General features: G+C 43.1%; 1 long non-coding RNA gene across 1 annotated transcript; it reads left to right on the top strand.

Moving 5' to 3' along the window:
- The first annotated feature begins 1,005 nt into the window (after window positions 1-1,005).
- On the top strand, window positions 1,006-2,202 carry LOC128379613 (uncharacterized). The gene is made up of 3 exons (XR_008323407.1): window positions 1,006-1,126; window positions 1,731-1,904; window positions 2,062-2,202. It is a non-coding gene; the product is annotated as an uncharacterized LOC128379613 (long non-coding RNA).
- Window positions 2,203-20,458: the final 18,256 nt, after the last annotated feature.

Here is a 20,458-nt window from a genome sequence, read left to right as displayed (position 1 = left end):
CGGTGTGCCCGGTCTATGGTCGGGGGCTTCTCAAGATCCAGAGCTTCTTTTAGCATGTCAGCTACAAACTGAGACGGATGTTTCCCATGTTCACGGCCTTCCTTCACCCCCGTTATGCGTACATTGCAGCGCCGCGATCTGGCCTCCAAATCCTCGCAGCGGTCTCTCAGTGTGGCCAGTTCTTTTTTCATACCGCTGACATCTGCTTCCATCGCGGCAAACGAGTCCGAGCGCCCGCTGACTTCCTCCTCCAGCTCCGACACTCGGCTCTCGGTTGCCTCAACTCTTTTATCAACTTTTTCCACCGCACATAGTAGTTCAGTCTTAATCTGGCCGATCTGGCTCTGGAGTACTGCCAACTGAGCTGTCGCCTTTTCTTCTATTTTCGCCATCACATCTTGTCTTAAGGACTGAATAGCCAGCAACACCACCTGCTGGCTGTCCTCATTTGCGTCGTCTTCGCTAGCACCAACATTAGCATTAGCGTTAGCCTCCGACTCCGTCTTGTTTCCTTGGCGATTTCTTGGCATTTTCCTCTCCGCAGTCGAAAAATCTTGTTAACTTAACTGGTTTATAGGTGCGCGTAAGGTCGTAGATAGTGGTTCAAAACGATAGAGAGATTTTTTGTAGTCCCGTGAGGAGCCCAACAAAACCACGTCTTTACATGGCGCTGCCCATACCGGATGCCGGGCCTGAACAGTGATGCCGAGGTTGCTCTCTTTCTGTTGGACAGGTAATGATTTGTTTTACTTCGGGGAGGATTTGTTATATATATATATATATGTAAGTTATGCTAACGTAGCTACTTTTGTAGCTTGTATTAGCGTAATGCTAATATTAGCTTTGCTGTGTGTTTAAAACGGGTCGGTGACGCCAGTATTGAATAGATTATAGTATATTATTTTTAAAGATATTACTCTACCCTAGCCTTCAGTGTCTGCATTATTATTGTGATAAAAAGACCTACGTATATTGGCTTTTACACGTTACAACTGTGGTGATGTAGCTCATCTATGTTTTCATAGCCATGAGAAGGACCGATAAACCTCGACACCGTCTAAACACGGATTGATGAGACCTACTCTCCCTCCAGTTCAACTATTGTTTCTGAGTCTCTGTGCGACCGGTGAGTTCAACTTGCTGCTGCTGCTATGAATATGTCTTTGGTGGGATATAAATATCTGTCTTTCATATCTAGCTTTTTCTGTTTTATGTGCCTCAAAGTGCCATTTGAGGTACTTCAGAAAACAGCATTATTGCACATACAATATGTGTTATCAGTGATATCTGCTATATCATTATACAGACATTGAGTAAATGTTAGTGATTAGATATTTTGAGAAATATGATGGCCTGAGGATAAAACCTGTCCTTCACCTTAGGAGGTCCAGCACTTCACACTGAGTTGTTAACATCAACAACAACAACCATCAACATTAAAATAAAACACAGCTAGCACAAGTTGTACCTCTAACTTCGTGTGGTGTTGGTGGAGTAATTGATCATGCTACAAACTTGTCTATGGACTATACTCTGGTAGATGCTATGCAGAGAGGATAGGAACAAGCTGAGGATCTTCTCAACAGTTTATATCAATCTTTATGCTCCTTTGGTCCAACTGCCAAACCCAAGACTTCTATTTCTACATATAAAAAGTTCTGTGTTTTGTCCTCTATGAATGAAGGGTAAATGTATATTGATAGTATTTTCTAATTTTGTAATCTTCACAGAGATGATGACGTGATGAGATGATGTTAATTCTTCAACTGGTTTGAGCAGACATCTGTCCCTCCCCCAGCCCAGCCATTACTGCAGCTACCCCCCTCGTTGACACCTCTAGTATGCTACCCCCACTAAGCTCAAAAGCATACAGCTTTTGCAGACCCAACTCAGCAGAGGCCTAGGTGAGTTTTCTTACAATATTGTAGTTTGATGAAGAAGTTCTAACATAATTATGTGCAAAAGAAATGGGAAATAAAGCTCTAAGTATTCTTATTCTTTGATTATCTCAAAAATGTATTCATTATTGTCAGATGTGTAATTGTGATATTCTTCCTAAAGGTAAATCACTGCCAAAGGAGTAGATCACCACCGCTGACAAATACTCCCTACACAGCCTGACCTGTCTGCCTTACCTGGAAACACCTTTTCCAATGTGTAGATATACTCATGTTGAAAATGTACAGATTATTTATGTAACAATAAAAAGGGTTATACCAATTTTGTTGTAATTATTCTGTAATCACTTATTTTTAATGTGGTGGTGAGAAAATATATTGCTTCTGTTGCAGAAATAGTCAAATGAAAGGCATTCATCATTTTCAAATTTTTATTAAAAACTGACAAAATATAAATAACAAAAGACCAAATTTAAAATGTAAAATGTATACGCCCAGGTGAGGGTTAGGAAGCAGGTTGTTGCCCACAGCACTTTTTTTCTAGATCTGTGGGCATCTCACGGCACTTCCTGCACACACACCATGTAGGTAGACGTGGAGCTGGAGGGCCTGGTGGAGGAGCATCTCCTGATGCTGACATCTGCAGGACATCAAACATGAGGCTTGGGTCCCTTGATCTGAAGCAACTGATGAGATTCTTCCAATCTCAGTCGTTCAATTCTAGCCTGTAAAAAATAGTTCATCAAGAAGATTAGACTCTCACCATCTTGTCCTTTATTATTACTAATATTGTAATTTCATTTATTATATTTTTGGTATGTTGCCGGACCAGAGTTGAAAGTTTCATGTGTTTATATTTTTCTTTAACAGTTTATGAATGACAATAAACTCAGAAATGTTGTGTTCACAGTAAATGGCAGGTCATTGTTTACAGTTCTTGATAATGTTGAGATCAGGAAAAAAGAGGCTATTTTAGAAAGGCTACCTGCTCATCTGCAATTCTTTGAGCTTGCAGATTCTCCACTCGTTGAATATCCTCATCTTGTAAAAGCTCTCCGGTCGCAGTCCGGCTTGCTCCACGTCCTTGACCTCAAGTTCCTCGGCCTCTGCCCCTTACACCCCCTCTAGCACGGCCTCCTCTGGCTCTAGCACGACCGCGTCCCCTTGGAGCTGAAGACGTGCTCGGTTCAGGACTGTAGCTCAGGTCTGAGCCAGTGCTCTCATCGTGTAAACTCTAACAATGAAACAACAAAGATATCGTTAGCCTAATAGAATATGTGTCTAACGAGGACTTCCGGTTAGTAGCCTGATGGAGTAGACGCGCGTGTCCGAGCTCCCGACTATTTTCACTTCTACATGGTCATCTGACCACATCTACCCTTCATCTGCCTACACCTTTTCCATCACACAAACCTCAAGAGAAGCCATGGCGAAAAAAGTGAAGAAAGAAGATCAGGTCCGAGAGGAATCTAACATCACTAGCTCGATCTCAGCGTTGCTAACGAAGCAGCTAGCAGAACACAAGCAGTCACTTTTGGCGGAGATAAAAGACACCTACGCTAAATACGAAGCTAAACTGGACTCGGTGCAAGCGACCGTGAATGACCACCAACAACGCATTGAGAAGTTGGAGCAGTTCGCGAACCATATCGAAGATGTGGATCCTAGGCTAGCTGCTATGGCCTCTGAGAATGCTCTTTGAATGCTTTCAACTTAGAAAGCTAAAGTAACAGACCTTGAAGGGAGAAGTCGCCGTAACAATGTACGCATCATCGGTCTCCCTGAGAACATAGAGGACTCTCAACCGACTGCTTTCTTCTCCCAACTGCTTTTCGATGTGCTTGGTGCCGATGTCCTGACGTCTCCACCTGAATTAGACCGGGCCCACCGCACTCTAACCGCTAAACCGGGACCATTGGGCAGACCACGGGCTGTGCTAATCTGCTTTCACCGATTCCAAACCCGGGAGCAGGTGGTGCGAGCGGCCAGAAAACTGCGGGGAAAGCTGAAGTACGATGACCACCCCATCCACATCCTGGAGGACTACGCTCCCGAGGTCGCGGAACAACGCGCCCAGTACCGAGATGTCATGAAGAAGCTATATGACCTGGGTCTTAAACCTGCCCTCCGCTACCCCGCTAAGCTGTTTATTGTGGCCCAAGACGGATCAAGAAAATTTCTTCCCGGGGTGAAAGAGGCTGCAGACTTTGTTACTTCGCATCTCCGGGACGCACAGCCTGCTGGTAACTGATGCTTCACTTGTTTCAGTTTTAAACACGGTTGTCACTACTGTACTGTCTATTGGACACAGGTTGACTGTTACTGACACTTCATTTACTCGCTACATTTGCCGTCCACAGTTCTGTTTAATGGACACACGCTGACTGTTATGAAGCGATGTGAGGCGGCGTTATGAACGCATCTTTTCTTTTCTCGTGCCTGTGTTTCTTTGAGATTGTAATATTCTAATATGTTTGCTTTTCTTCGTTTACATGACTGTCAATGTAGGCATGATGTTTCTGCCTTAAGTTAAGTGACCAAGACCTAAACTGTCTTATTGAATGGGAGATGGGAACTCCGGTAAGAAGGAAGTCTTATAGTGCAGTTAGCACTACAGTGTAATAGACACAAGAATTAGTTTTTCTTTTTATGTGGGATTTTGCAGGCACCATTTTTTTTTTCTTTTTCTCTTTCTTTGTTTCTTTTTTGTTTCCTCTCTTCATTATTCATTTGTCTTCCCAGTCTCATCGCGGATGCTCACCCTGTATGCCTCGCGCACCTCCAACCTATATTGTATGTTACAGATCTTCATCCTGGTGACTGTTATTGAGGTATGACTCCAAATATCGCACTTAGGTTTGTTTCCTGGAATGTGAAGGGGACGGGTAATGCCACAAAGCTGGGCCGAGTAATGACCCACTTGACTCAGCTGAAAGGTGATGTATACTTTCTCCAGGAGACGCACATGCTTAACAGGCAGACAATACGACTTAAAAAGGGTTGGGTTGGAGAGGTTTTCCACTCAACATTTAACAGCAAAACTAGGGGAGCTGCCATACTAATTCGCAAGGGGGTTCCATTTACTGCAGATAGATCAATATCAGACCCACAGGGGAGGTATATGATGGTCTCAGGGAGGCTTCAAGGAATTCCTGTTTTATTTGTATGTGTCTACGGCCCCAATTGGGACGATAACCTCTTCATATCTAGATTATTTACATCCATCCCAGACCTTGAAGGCCATTATATAATTATGGGAGGCGATTTTAATTTGGTTCAGGACTCTGTGTTGGACAGATCATCCAACAAAGTCGCTCCGCTATCCAGGTCAGCAAAAACTTTAGCTACCCTGTTGGAACAATTTGGCCTTACTGACCCGTGGAGACATAGATTTCCAGATTCCAAAACGTACTCATTTTTCTCCCACGTCCACCACTCCTACTCTCGGATTGATTTCTTTCTTTTAGATGTTAGGCTACTTTCAAAAATAATTAAAACACAATACCATAGTATTGCTATTTCTGACCATGCCCCAACTTCTCTTGATTTGGCCTTGTTTACACGACCGCAGCCACTGAGACCCTGGAGGTTTAACTCTGTCCTTCTAGCGGAAGAGCGTTACAAACAATTTTTGCAGTCGCAGATTTCCATGTTTTTTGAACTGAATGACTTACCCGACACAGGCAGAGGAATACTTTGGGAAGCATCCAAAGCTTGCATTAGGGGCCAGCTTATCTCATATATATCAAACTCCAGGAAAGTTGAGACTGCAATAACTACCAGACTTCTTAATGATATAAAGGCTATTGATGAACGCTATGCTGCCAATCCGGAACCAAGCCTGTATGGTAGGGGTCCCCAAACTACGGCCCGCGGGCCACATCCGGCCCGCCAACGCAATTGGAGTGGCCCACTTACGATCCCAGACAATTTAAAGTTCTTTTAAAAAAATTTAAGTTTTTAAAAAAAAAAATTAAATTGCATTTTCCTATCATAATATATCCGTACTTAAATGTTGACATTCTAATTAAAATTGACCATAGTTATGAGCTATTTATAGCTAATAGTGGCTCATCTTCACCCCCTCACACAATAGTATATTCTGACGTGACCTTTATCGTGACCGCGCCAGCATCAAGCACGCGAAAGGTGAAGGAGAAGAAGACTAGACAAAATGCCGAAAGTTTTTGGGAAAAGGAAAATAGATTCGGAGTGCAGGGTTTTTAAACAACAGTGGACAGATGATTATTTTTTTGTTCAATGCAAAGAAAAAGCAGTTTGTCTGATCTGCAAAGAAACGGTATCGGTGTTCAAAGAATTTAACATTCGTAGACACTACGAAACCCGCCACGGAGAGCAGTGTGCCAGCTTGCAGGGCCAAGTGAGGAGAGACAAGGTGACTAAGCTAAAATGTGGATCAGCTGCCCAACAGAGCACATTACTACGCCAGACGCAGATGAACCTGGCGTCCGTCCGGGCCAGCTTCAAGGTAGCTAAACTGATAGCACGCTGTGGAAAGCCGTTCAGTGATGGGGAGTTTGTTAAGAAGTGTTGGAGCGCTGCGGCGGAGGAGGTGTGTCCGGACAAGAAAGATGTCCTAAACGCGGTGAGTCTGTCCGCATCTACAGTCACCAGGCGGATTGAAGAAATGGGGGATAATGTACATGCCCAGCTGAAAGAGAAAGCAAAAGATTTTGTGTATTTTTCATTGGCATTGGATGAGAGCAATGACGTGCAGGACACAGCACAACTGCTAATTTTTATTCGGGGAGTAAATTCAAACTTTGAAGTGACCGAGGAGCTGGCAGCACTACAAAGTCTCATGGATACTACAACAGGGGAGGATATTTTTGGTAAAGTGTGCCAAACGATGGAAGAGTTGGATCTGGATTGGTCTAAGCTGGCCAGCATCACAACGGACGGTGCTCCAAATATGACCGGCGCGTCCAGGGGGCTCGTAGGGCGCGTGAAAAAGGAAATGGCAGAAAGAGGTCTCACACTCCCGCTACAAGTTCACTGCTTGATTCACCAGCAAGCACTGTGCTGCAAAGTTCTGAGGTGGGAATCTGTCATGAAGGTGGTTGTGTCCTGCATAAACTTCATCAGAGCAAACGGACTTAAACACAGGCAGTTCCAAGCCTTTCTCTCCGAGCTAGAATCAGCCCACGGAGACGTGCTTTACCACACTGAAGTCCGCTGGTTAAGCCGGGGCAGAGTTTTGAAGCGTTTTTACGACCTGCTACCCGAAATCAACGCCTTTCTCCTGACAAAGGGAAAAACTGTCCCAGAGCTGATCGACACGGAATGGAAATGGGACCTCGCCTTTCTAACAGATGTATCAGAAATTTTAAACGGCCTCAACTTGCAGCTCCAAGGGAAGGGAAAACTAATTTGTGACATGTATTCCCACATCAAAGCATTTGAGCTTAAACTAGCGGTGCTTATTGGACAGGTGCAAAAACACGACTTCACCCATCTCCCTGCCACTCAAAGCCTCTCAGCTGAGAAACCAGCGGTCCCGTTCCCAACCGAGAAGTGCAAGGGCGCACTGGAAACACTGAGGGCGGAGTTCGGTGTGCGGTTCCGTGAGCTTCATGTCCACGCTCAAGAAATCCGCATATTCCAGAACCCGTTTGCTGCCGACGTTAGCGACACCCTGCCTTCTCTTCAGTTTGAACTGGCTGAGTTGCAGACCTGTGATGTGCTGAAAGACGTATTCAGGCTCAACAGTCTCATGGAGTACTATGCTGCCCTCCCAAACGACACCTACCCGAACATAAGAAAGCACGCAACGAAGATGTCCACAGTTTTTGGGAGCACATATATCTGTGAGTAAACTTTTTCACACATGAAGCTGATCAAAAATCCGACGAGATCAAGGCTCACAGATCAACACCTGCATCAGTCTCTGAGAGTGGCTGTGACTGGAATAGAACCTGACATCGCTCTTCTCACCAGTCAGAAGCAAGCCCACAGCTCACACTGATAAGATAAGCCTACTGAGTAAGACCTGATTCTTAGCACTATTCTGCATTACTATTCTATATTATTATTTACTTACCTGTTGATAACTCGTTGTTTTTAATCTGTACATATAAAGCCAGCTCACTAGATAAGACTACTTTACCTGTTTGTTATTTACTATTATTCTATATTAATATTATTTACTTACCTGTTGATAACTCGTTGTTTTTAATCTGTACATATAAAGCCAGCTCACTAGATAAGACTACTTTACCTGTTTGTTATTTACTATTATTCTATATTAATATTATTTACTTACCTGTTGATAACTCGTTGTTTTTAATCTGTACATATAAAGCCAGCTCACTAGATAAGACTACTTTACCTGTTTGTTATTTACTATTATTCTATATTAATATTATTTACTTACCTGTTGATAACTCGTTGTTTTTAATCTGTACATATAAAGCCAGCTCACTAGATAAGACTACTTTACCTGTTTGTTATTTACTATTATTCTATATTAATATTATTTACTTACCTGTTGATAACTCGTTGTTTTTAATCTGTACATATAAAGCCAGCTCACCTAGATAAGACTACTTTACCTGTTTGTTTGTTTGTTATTTACTATTATTCTATATTAATATTATTTCACTACCTGTAAAGACAAAACACTTACCATTTGTTAACTCAACTGTTCCTGTTTCAAAATCACATCACCTCATTCTTACCTGAACATTACCATCAGTTTCTGTTGTTATATTCTATCAAATAAATGGAGTATCTGTGGTACTTCAAATAAACACATGTGAAGACATTTTATTACCTTTTTTGCAAATCAACAGGTGGTGCCAAAGCCAAACGAAGGGCAACTGCAACAAATTATCATTATAATCTCTACAATAATACTGGTTGTCACCCTGGCCCATATCATTTCCTGTTATAGACTAACCTCGGCCCCCCATCACAGAAAGGAAAGTTGATGTGGCCCCCACTGAAAAAAGTTTGGGGACCCCTGCTGTATGGAGACCGCCTTAAACTAAGGTCTGAGTTTGATCTTATTTCCACCACTAAAGCTAACACCTTGCTACTAAAATCTAGACAACGGTTCTACGAATCGGGAGACAAAGCAGGCAAGTTACTCGCCCACCAGGCGAGGGCTGAGGCAACCTCAAGGCTAATTCAAGAAATTAAGTCAACTACGGGAGAAATATTTAATGACCCAAAGGAAATTAATAATATCTTCACTGCATTTTATACTTCTCTTTACACCTCAGAGCACCCTTGTTCACCGAATAGTACACTAGACAAAATTGAGTTTCCCCAAGTCCCTGAGGACAGGGCAGAAATGCTAGGAACCCCTATTACCATAGCTGAGGTTCAGGAAGCTATTAAATTGCTCCAGAGCTGTAAGTCACCTGGACCAGACGGTTTTACCGCTGAATATTATAAGTCCTTCTCAAACTTGCTTAGCCCTTATCTGGCTGATATGTACAATGAAGCTTTCGGCCTAGGTCAACTCCCAGATACCCTGTCGGAGGCCTCCATCTCTCTCCTCCTTAAGAAGGATAAGGACCCTCTCCTTTGCGGCAGCTACAGGCCAATTTCGCTTTTAAATGTTGATTTTAAAATTCTTTCAAAAATTGTCGCCCTACGAGAACTTCAGACTGTTTTGTCTCCCATCATAGATCTGGACCACACCAGATTTATGCCATGCCGACAATCCTTCCATAACACTAGGCGCTTGCTAAACATTATAGCTTCACCCTGTTCCCTCTCCCCAGAAGTTGTGGTCTCCCTCGACGCGGAGAAGGCCTTCGACCGGGTGGAGTGGAGTTTTCTGTACGAAGTGTTGGCCAGATTTGGGCTGGGTGATAATTTTGTTAAATGGGTTAAAATTCTCTACTCGTCTCCGAAAGCCTCAGTTCGAACCAATGATATTTCTTCTTCTCCGTTCTATCTAGGCCGTGGCACGAGACAAGGCTGCCCTCTCTCCCCACTTTTGTTTACTCTTGTCATAGAACCGCTGGCTATCTGGTTATGCTCGGACACTGGCTTCCTGGGGGTCACCCGTTTAGACTCAGTACACAAAGTTTCCCTATATGCAGATGACCTCCTTCTATGTGTCTCAGACCCAATTAATTCATTCCCTACTATTTTTAAAATTCTTAATGAATACAGCAGCGTTTCCGGATATAAACTCAATTATCATAAAAGCGAGATTTTACCAATAAATGACTTAGCCAAGCAACTTCCCCAGTCCATAGTACCGTTTAAATGGTCAAATAATGGCTTCCGATATTTAGGTATTCACATCACCTCTTCTCTCTCTGATTTTTATCATAACAATCTTACCCCCCTGATTAAAAAGACTGAAGATGATTTTGGCCGTTGGTCGGCTCTACCCCTGTCGCTAGTGGGTCGAATAAATTTGATTAAAATGGTTGTTCTTCCCAAGTTCTTATACCTCTTTCAGCACCTCCCTGTTTTGTTGACTAAATCATTCTTTGACAATTTGGATAAGAAAATCTCGACATTTCTATGGAATGGCAAACCAGCAAGAATCCGCAAATCGATTCTGCAGTCCCCTAAAGACAAAGGCGGTTTTGCCCTCCCTGTATTTAGATACCACTATTGGGCAGCAAATGTGCAAAAGCTTCTTTTTTGGATGCGTGAGGATCAAGAACCCCTGCCTGTGTGGGTACGTTTGGAAAACAAAGCCTCCCTGTTTTCATTACGCTCAGTTCTGTGTGCACAACTTCCGCTGCCTGTGTCGGATATGGCTAACTGTCCTATCGTAGCTGTCTCTTTAAAGATCTGGTGTCAGTTTAGAAAGGCTTTTGGCCTTCCGGCTCCATCTACTCTGACTCCCATACACAGAAATCGCGCCTTTGAACCATCTAGGTCGGACTCAGCATTTTGGATTTGGCATAACAAAGGCATAAAATCGGTTAATGATTTATACACAGACAAGGTCTTCTCCTCTTTTGCACAACTCCAAACAAACTATAACCTCCCGCGACATCATCTTTTTCGGTTTTTTCAGGTTCGTGACTATGTCAAAAAATTATACCCCCACTTCCCAAATCGCCCACCAGAAACCTTAGTTGACACTCTGTTAAGCAGAGATCCGATCGCTAAGGGCTGTATCTCTTTCCTATATAGATCTATCTGGTCTACATCTTCAACCTCCCTTAATGCGGTTCAAAATGCTTGGGAGGAGAGCCTCAATGTTAAACTAACTGAGCAACAATGGGAATCTGCACTCTCTCTTATTCATTTATCGTCGATCTGCTCTCGACACAGGCTGATTCAATGCAAAGTGTTCTTCAGAACACACTATACAAACGCAAGACTTGCTAAAATATACCCTACTGTCAGTGATGCCTGAGGTAGATGTGACTATTCCCCTGCAAATCATGTTCATATGTTTTGGTCCTGTGCTATACTGGGGTTGTTCTGGTCATACATCTTTGACACACTATCTAGGGCATATGGCTATGTTATAGCTCCAAACAGTTTGACTGCAGTTTTTGGTATTGCTCCCCTTACTGGCGCTCCTAAAAATCTGAAGCAGGCCTTGGCTTTTACTTCCCTGTTGGCCCGTCGGTTGATTCTCCTTAATTGGAAACTCCCCAATCCTCCTGCACGCTTTCGCTGGGTTGTTGAGGTGCTCCACAACTTGAAACTTGAAAAACTCAGGTTTACACTAAAAAGCTCGCTGAAATCATTTCATGTCACAGGGGATCCCTTTCTGAACTATATACACTCTTTAGACTTCTCCTCTGAGCTGGAAGACTAAAATGTTACTGTAATTTTTATTTATTTATTTATTTATTTTTTTCCTTTGTATCATTATTTTGTGTTTTTATTTTATTCGATGAACTATTTTTTTTTTTACTCTTTTAATTAATGAGTTAATTTATTATCTATTTGCTTCTCTATTTAAGATTTTAGTTTACCTGTTGTTTATTTGAGCTGTTGCTGTTTGTCTGGTTGTTTGTTTGTTTTGCTTTTCTTCCCTTCTGTCTCTTCCCTTTTATTTGGACTTGGTGGGGTTGGCCTGCTAGTGGGTGGGTGGGGGGTGGGGAACGGGGAACGGGGAGGGAATTGGCATTCAGTTGTGATAATTGATACCTGTTTTGTACTCTTGTGGCTGATGCTGTACACCACACACTGTCTGTCTAAAATGTTCAAAAGCTCTTTAAATAAAGTTGGAAGAAAAAAAAAAAGAATATGTGTCTAAGTTTTATAGAAAAATTGAGATATTGGCCCAAATTTACTTTCCTAACACTTCTGCATCACCCTGCATAATTGTCAATAAAAAACATAGCAGATATGCTACGTGACTAATAAAAACATAAAATACACGTTTGTCAGTGAAAAACACGTAACAGTGAATCCAGCCGTATCCTTGGGGAGATTCAGCAGATTCAGACCCGGGTCCCGGATCTGAATCTGCACAGACTGATGTGCTATAAAACAAACAAAAAACATAATAATATAGTTTACTTACAGCTAAATGAGACATGAGTCTGTTTGGTTGTTGTCCAAAATACTTGGAAATGGCTAGCTCGTAGCTCTCCTCTCCTCCCTGCAGCAGTGTGCGCGTTCCAGTTTGTGGGGGCGTGGCTTGGACGGACTCACTGACGGGAGGGGGAGCAGCGGGGTTGAACTTAGAGGAGGCAGGAGGAGGTGCTATTTTCAAATCTTGCTAGCTCTCTTGCTAGCTTTCCAACATTACCAACCCTACCTTTAAAGGTGCTCGGGTTTGTTTACTGGGCTTCTTTTTCAGGCACTCACAGACTTGGGTGACAAAGTGCTCTACATCCTTGTGCATTTGTGGCCAGTAGAATCTCTCCCGGATGAGATCAAGTGTCCTTTCGGTCCCCAAATGGCCCATGTCTTGGTGCAGTTCTTTGAAAACCAGGGGCTGGTAGACTTTAGGGATGACTAGCTGTTCTCCCCGGCCTGTTGTGCGTCGCAGCACACCATCCTCATCCACCTGGATCTTCATCCATTGTTTCAGTAGAATAGCCACACCAGGGTCCTCTGCTTTCATCTCTGCTCTGCTTGGTCTCTTGTTTCGCAACTTATACCAGAGCACCCTGGACAATTGTTCATCCTCTTCCTGTGCTTTGCGGATTTGTGCTGGGGTGAGAGGTTGGCCTGTCTCACAGTCTTTTACCAGGCTCAAGGCACTGATGTGGATGACTCCAACGCCCAGGCAAAGGGCCCTCCTTTGGACTTTTACACTCTCCATAGATACACTGATTGTGTCCTGACTGACTTCTTTACTGCAGTGGCTCATATCTTCCTCCATGTCCAAAGGCATTCGAGACAGTCCATCAGCATCTGAGTTGCTTCTCCCAGGGCGATAGCGTATGGTGAAGTTATAGTCTGCCATCTCCGCGACCCACCTGTGCCCTGTGGCATTGAGTTTTGCAGAAGTGAGCACGTATGTTAGTGGGTTGTTGTCTGTATAAACAACAAATGATGTGGCATGATACAAATAATCACGAAACCGTTCGCACACGGCCCACTTTAATGCCAAAAACTCCAGTTTCCCAGAGTGTAGATGGTACCTCTTCTCTGCAGGACTCAGGGTGCGTGAGCCATAAGCTATCACACTCATTTTTCCTTGCTGACGCTGATACAGTACCGCACCCAGGCCAATCTGAGATGCGTCGCAGTGTACTACAAATGGCTGGGTGAAATCAGGATATCCAAGGATGGGAGGCTCGGTGAGTGCATCAATCAGCTGGTTTGACACTTCCTGGTGGACACTCGTCCACTGGATGGGAGTGCGTGAAGGTAAGTGTCCTTTCTTTTTCTTTCCACTTTTCTTGTGTCCTCTATTTGGTTGTTCAGGGGGGTGTTCCTCTGAGTCAGGGGCAGTCAGCAAACTGTACAGTGGGTGGACCACACGGGAGAAGTTGGGGATGAAGGATCTGTAATAAGAGAGAAAGCCTAGCCTCTGGCGTAGATCACCAACCGTGGCAGGGATTTTCTCCTTTAGAGCCATCACGGGTGCTATCTCTGCCGGGTCCATGGTGTAACCCTCTGCTGTCACCACCTTGCCGAGAAACTTCACACTGGATCTAAACAGTTCACATTTCTTTGGGGTCAGTTTAACTCCATGCTTTTTGTAGCGCTGGAGGACTAACCGGACATGCTCCAAATGTTCATCAAAACTGCTGCTGTGTACTAAGTTGTCGTCGAGGTAGGGGAGGCAGATATCTCAGTATCTCTCAGGCCTGCTAAACAGTGCTCCATGCTCCTCTGAAATTCTGCAGGTGCAGAGCTCAGACCAAAGGGAATGCGTACCCATTCATAAAGCCCCAAGGGTGTGATGAAGGCTGTCAACGGGCGGCTCTCTTCATCCAGGAAACCCTGGTGGTACGCTTTACCCTGGTCTAAAACCGAGAACCACGAACTTCCCCCCAAGGTATCTAACATGTCTTGTATCCTTGGTATAGGATGTCTATCGGGGATGGACTTATGGTTGAGCTGTCTGTAATCACAACAGAGACGCAGGGTGCCGTCCTTCTTCCGGACACAGACTACTGGCGATGAATAAGGTGAGTGTGAGGGGATAATCCACCCCTTATTCAACAAGTCCTGTAGATATTCTTTGACCTCATTGTGTAGGGGTTTTGGTACAGACATGTAGGTCTTTTGCACTGGATTGGTGTCATTGAGGTTAATGTGCATTTTGAGGGATGGGATACAGCCTACGTCGTCGCTATCAAACGCAAAAGCCTGACATTCTTCTCGCAGCATTCTCTTTGCCGCCTCCTGTTGGACCTCTGTGAGATGGCTGAGGTCTACAGGGGGGTCCCATGATGTTGGCCTCTCCTCTTGACTGCTACCAGGTTTTGGTGTAGGGTGTGCTGTGCTGGTTACCTCATTGACCTTGACTTCCTCACCGTCTGCCCTGTAGGGTGATGTGGCTGCTGTGTACACTGTCTTAACTGATTCTAACAGTCCAACAACTTTGTGACGATCTAGATAGATAGTGTGGTTGGTGGTGTTTGTCAGTGGTATCGGCACATAAGGGATTTTCTTTTCTGGGATCCTCACAATCACTTCAGTACAAACCACGCCCTCTGGTGATGAAGGGGGTCAGGCGAAAACAACATGTCTTCACCCCTACACTGCACACCCACATGGGCTCTGACATAGACAGTGGTGACTTTATTGGCTGGTAAGGGCACCCTTTTTCCACCTGTGCGAGCCACACCAGCCGCTGGGTCCCTAGCACTGTTCTGCAGCAACTTCACGACTCTCTGAGCAGTTTTCACAGTTATCTCAAAGGCTTTCCCTACTTGGTGTGCCAGCTGCTGCCTTTGATTTTTAGTCCGCCCCTCATTTCCGTTGATGATGGCTTTCATGACATTGTAGCCTATGATCGGGTCACTTGCAACTGCTGGGTCACTAGACACTAGTATGGGCACTTGGAGGTGGCTTTTATTGTGGGGGTCATCCTCCAGCCGAAAGCTGACCTCTATCCAACCTATATAGGAGATGGGGGTGTCATTGGCAGCAAGGATTTCAAGTGTCTCTCCCCCAAGAATCTCTGAGATGGGCCGGATGACTGTGTGGGGTAAGTGTTTTTGACGCCATGGTTCATTTACTATGCAAGCTTGTGCCCCTGAGTCCCACAATACTTTAAACTGAATGTTGTCCAAGAAACAGTTCACTTCGCACCTTTCCCCTATAAGGTCAACTAGTTGTGACTGGTATTTGGAGGTTAGATAACGAGCTGTTGTCACATTTACAGGGGTGTCTGCTTTATTTTCGGTAGGTGCTGTTGTGGGCGGAATAGTATGGCTGGTTGGAGCTGTCTTCTTTTGGGACACTTCATCATGGACTACCGCTGGTCCCCTCTCGGCAGTCCATTTCCGTTTCCCGACAAAGCTCCCTGCCTCCTGCACCCACGAGAGAAGTGTCCATCTTGGCCGCATTTGAAGCAGTGTGGGCAACTTTCTCCCACATTCCCTTCTCTGCACTGCTGACAGCCTCTCTCACGCTGCCTTTGTCGCGGAGGGCGGTGACTTGTTTCCATCACGGTCAAGAACATCTGTTTCATGTCATTACGGAGTTCTTCCATTATCTTCTGAGTATCTGTCCTGTCCAGTTTAGTGTCTTTTCCTTTTATTGTCTTGACCGCTGCGTCAGATTTGGGTCCATTTGCTTCAGAGGAGCTTTGAATGTGGTTTGAATCTGGTGGTTTGAGCCCTGTTTCAATCGAGCGGAGGAACTTAGGCTGAATGGTGGCTGGGCTGTACTGTTCATCAGTTTTCTCATTTGCTGCCTTCCATAGGAGTTTTTCCTTCAGCTCAATCGCTCGGAATACAAAGTTAAGGGCAGTCTCCTTTGGCTCTTGTGAGATGTTTATCAGCTGGTTGTAGAGTTCAGTGGAGATGTCTACTTTGTAATGGCCCTTTAATATTGTGAGGACACTTTGGAGGGTTAGCCCACGTTTGTTCCATCATAGATTCAATGACTTTTAAAAGTCCCAAACGACTACTGGGGCAAAATTATCATGAAAGTATGCAAATAAAATACAAATTGTGACAAGATTGAGTCTGTAAACTATTTTAATTAAATGTCACTTTGTCTTGTATTTTTGGCCTTTGGCCAGGGTAGGCACTGCCTACCCTGCCTACCCTGACTGCACGTCATTGGTGTGTACAGTATATATGTGTATGTACACTTTTTAATCTCTCTCTCTCTCTCTCTCTCTCTCTCTCAGACAATTTATGTGGTTATATATAACGAAAAGATTGTAATGATCCTGTCTGTGTTCAAGTCTACCAAAATAAATTAAAAGACCTTTAATGACAAAAAAACAAAATTGCGTCATTCTTGCGTTGCTGTTCTGATAATAGCACAATATAATGAACCCATGACAGAACATTGGCTTCTCTTAATGAATTGAGTTAATGAAGTTGATGAGTTAATGAGTTAATAAGTTAATAATTATGGTTCAAGGTTGCTGAGAATTTACATATTTATTACATGAGATAAACTCTTTGGTGACATTTCTTCTTTCACCACCATGAGACCAAACGACATCATGTCAGATTTGCATTTTGAACATTTCATTATCATTCTTGCTGTGATTCTTTCACCCGAATGTTTTAACAATTCATTTCTAGATATGAAATTGTTTCTAATTCAATTATAGTAGACAATAATATAATTAATACAAAAAGTTCATATCTTTGCAAAAATGAAGATTGGATGGCATTAGTTGGCTTTTCATAAAAGAAATCCAAATGAAATTCCTCACAGATATGATATAACTCATATGAAGAATGTGATATTGGCATATTGGTCCATTCATACGTGACACTCCTAACTCAGCAATTTGTTAGAATGTAAAATCAGTTCAACATGAAATTGTGAAGTAGTGACAGTTAGCTCTTTGTGTGTGTGGAATGAAGCCAGAGCACACCTAGGATTAGTGTTTGGAGTTGGCCCAGAAAGAATGCAGGCTTGTCTAAACAGCTTTTTTTTGTGTGTTCTTAATGATTTACATCCACCCTGTTTCTGTACTACAATCATAACTCAGCTTTGTAACTACTGGTGGACAAGTGCCAGCTTAGTAATGACTTACAACAGGGATTGAGATTCCAATGTATGACATTTATCACTGTTACTGACTTTAAAAGATTAATATCATAACTGAATATCAGATTGTTTTAAAGGATTTGGTTGCTGATATATCATTCCTCTCTGTCATAGTGCTCAATTGTTGTCCAAAACTATTAAAAGGACTTCAGACCTCAACCATGCAAAACATGCACTATACCACTGAGCTACATCACCAACTGTAAAGTGTACAGAGTTGTGCACAGCCCTAAAATTGAGACCTGAGTCCAGCTACCTTTCAGATCCAACCTGATAGAACTCTCTTCATCCTGCAAGATTTGAGATCCAAACCTGACCAGAAAGGAACACTTTCTTACATATGAAAACTAATCTGTCAATGGCCAGTAAAGGAAAATGGCATGACATCCCACCAACACAGAACATATAGTGTTATCTATACTGGCTAATTAACCATAGATTTAGTAGGAATATACACACTGCAGTCATCTATCAGCGTAGTGCCAGTCCAGTCACACTGCAGCATCTTAAAATAATACATAACCAGTAAGGTAAAATCCTTGAACATTGGTCAGATAAACATGTCTGGTAAATTCCATCCTTGAACTGAACTTGATAAGCATCCAAACAGTCCACAACAGAGTTTTGTACATTTACCCGTATTTCCACACATTGTGCCTGATTTACTAAAATCCCCAAATAAAGGGTACTAAATTGTGCAACAGTTTCCATGCCTGGTTAGTGTGTGTTTTGTGGGTGATCTACTAAGAGTAACTGCACAAACAATAACAGGTGTAGAGAGCAGTATTTAACTGAGGGATTTGCATCTGGAGGAACAGAAAGATGGCAAGCGCCCCACACTTCAACACAAACCTTTCTTTAGTCAATCAGGCCCATTGTGGATCTTGCTACTGTATCACTCTGCTGTTTAAAACATCTGGAGATGCTGGGGAAAAATTAAAGTTGAAGATGGAGTCAGCTAATAAGGATTTGAAGGCACGTGCTACAGAGGTTGAAAAAATAAGGATAGATGGAGAACTAGAAGTGTTACAGCTACAATGTGAAGCAGAAGCTACAGCAGTGGAAGCACAGATTTTGGAAATGGCAGAAGCTACGAAGGTGGTAGAGGAAGCTGAAGTAATAGAGGCTGAAAATAGAATGCAACGCACCCGTGACTACGTCCATTCTCAAAACACCCTGAATGAAAGTGCAGACTCTTACTTATAGGTTCCTGGCCCATCCTATAGGGACCCAGAGTGCTCTGTCTCTTCCCCTCTCTCACCTGCTGCGCAACCACCTTGCGAGGAGCCGTATGAGAGCTTATTAATGCAGCAACCACCTGCAGTGGACATCTTACACCCACCATTTGGTAACGTTAAAACTGAATTAAAAGTGGAAAAAGACGACAAACCCTCTCTACCAGCCAAAAACCAAGTCAAGTCAGCACGCCAATGGCCAACCTACAACACAGATGGAAACAGAGAAACATACTTACCTCATCACACTAACAAACTCTTTCAACCCCACACCCCTGAACCAATGAGCATGCACTCATCACCCTATATTCCCAAACAACCTCCTCCGGTTATGCCAACTCCTGCAGCAGAACCATTGGCTCAATACTTGAGAAGGGTCTGTCTGCGGCCTGCAAGACAGAGGCGTGTCGAGTAGTGGGCGTGTCGAGTAGGGACGGCAGTACTCGACACGCCCACCTCAAAAGGGGAAACCACATTAAACCACGCGAGATGTAGAATGAGCCGAACAACAAGGATGTCGGACCGTATACAGACTGTAAGTGTCAGCGTATTTAATATATATCATAGTATGGAATATAAATGGAGAAACAGAATATAAATGGAGAAACAGAACGAAGTAAGCCCCGTTGTTGTGAAAACTCAGTTAGCAAAGTTTCCAAGCAAAGTTTGATGAGTGATAACGTTAATAACGTTACGTCTATCAGTCCCTCCAGGATTTCGCGGGGGTTTTTTTTTTATTGTTGCGGCCTAAAACAAAGACCTTCTTATTATAATGTCTCTGCAGTAAATTTTTGCACTTTTGTTGCAATTAAATGGCAGGAGACAGTGAAAATTCAAAAGAAAAAGTTGTAGTTTTGTTCTGAATAATTAATTAAAATCAAAGGAAGGGAGAACATAAACTGCATTTTGCTTTGTTCCAAGTAACAGGCTGAGGATTACAAAAGTTCTCACAAAATATGTTTTATTTTTGGATGGTTGAAAGATTTAAACAACAAATAACCTTGCAGTAATTTCAACTCCTTCAAATGACACAGACACATGCACACACAACACATACACAGACAGACACACACACAATATTGATCTCCCTCACAGACACATGCACACAACACAGACACACATACACAGACAGAGACACACACAATATTTTAAAAACGTATATCTTGTCAGAGTAACAGAAATTATTGGACCATAGTTTCTGGATCATGAGGTTACATTCATGTTTTTGAGGGAGTTGTGCACACATTTATATTTATGTTTATGTTTGCTTTCAGCTTCACCCAACCATAGTTACAGATGGTAGTAGACCTCCAGTGGTTATCGATGACAAGAAGTATGCGTGTGTTGTCTGCTCCAAAAATGGAGAATATCCAAGTATTATTGCTCATGTGCAAATACACGAAAGAGCAGCTGTTCGCCATGGAGGTATGTTTTAATTTCAATTCCAGAGACTTCTATGCAGGTGTTGTGCAATGTTGTAAATTTGTTCTTTATTTAAGGTCAGGAGTTTATACCAATGGCTGCATGAATGTTGTTTTGGAGAACATATATAACATATATAAGAATTTTACTTAATAATGCTAAATTCAAAATTCAATTTCTATTTGTTTGCAGGTTATAAAATGTTCAGGTGCCTGCGTGGCTGTGTGAAAACCCCACACCATCACTGCTGTTATTGTGGCCGCACAGTCACCAGACAGGACCTGTTCATAAGCCATC

Source organism: Scomber japonicus, chromosome 18 (assembly GCF_027409825.1).
Source record: "Scomber japonicus isolate fScoJap1 chromosome 18, fScoJap1.pri, whole genome shotgun sequence".
Lineage (NCBI taxonomy): Eukaryota > Metazoa > Chordata > Actinopteri > Scombriformes > Scombridae > Scomber > Scomber japonicus.
The sequence above is the reverse complement of the archived record's forward strand: the minus strand, read 5'-3'. Positions and strand labels throughout refer to the sequence as shown.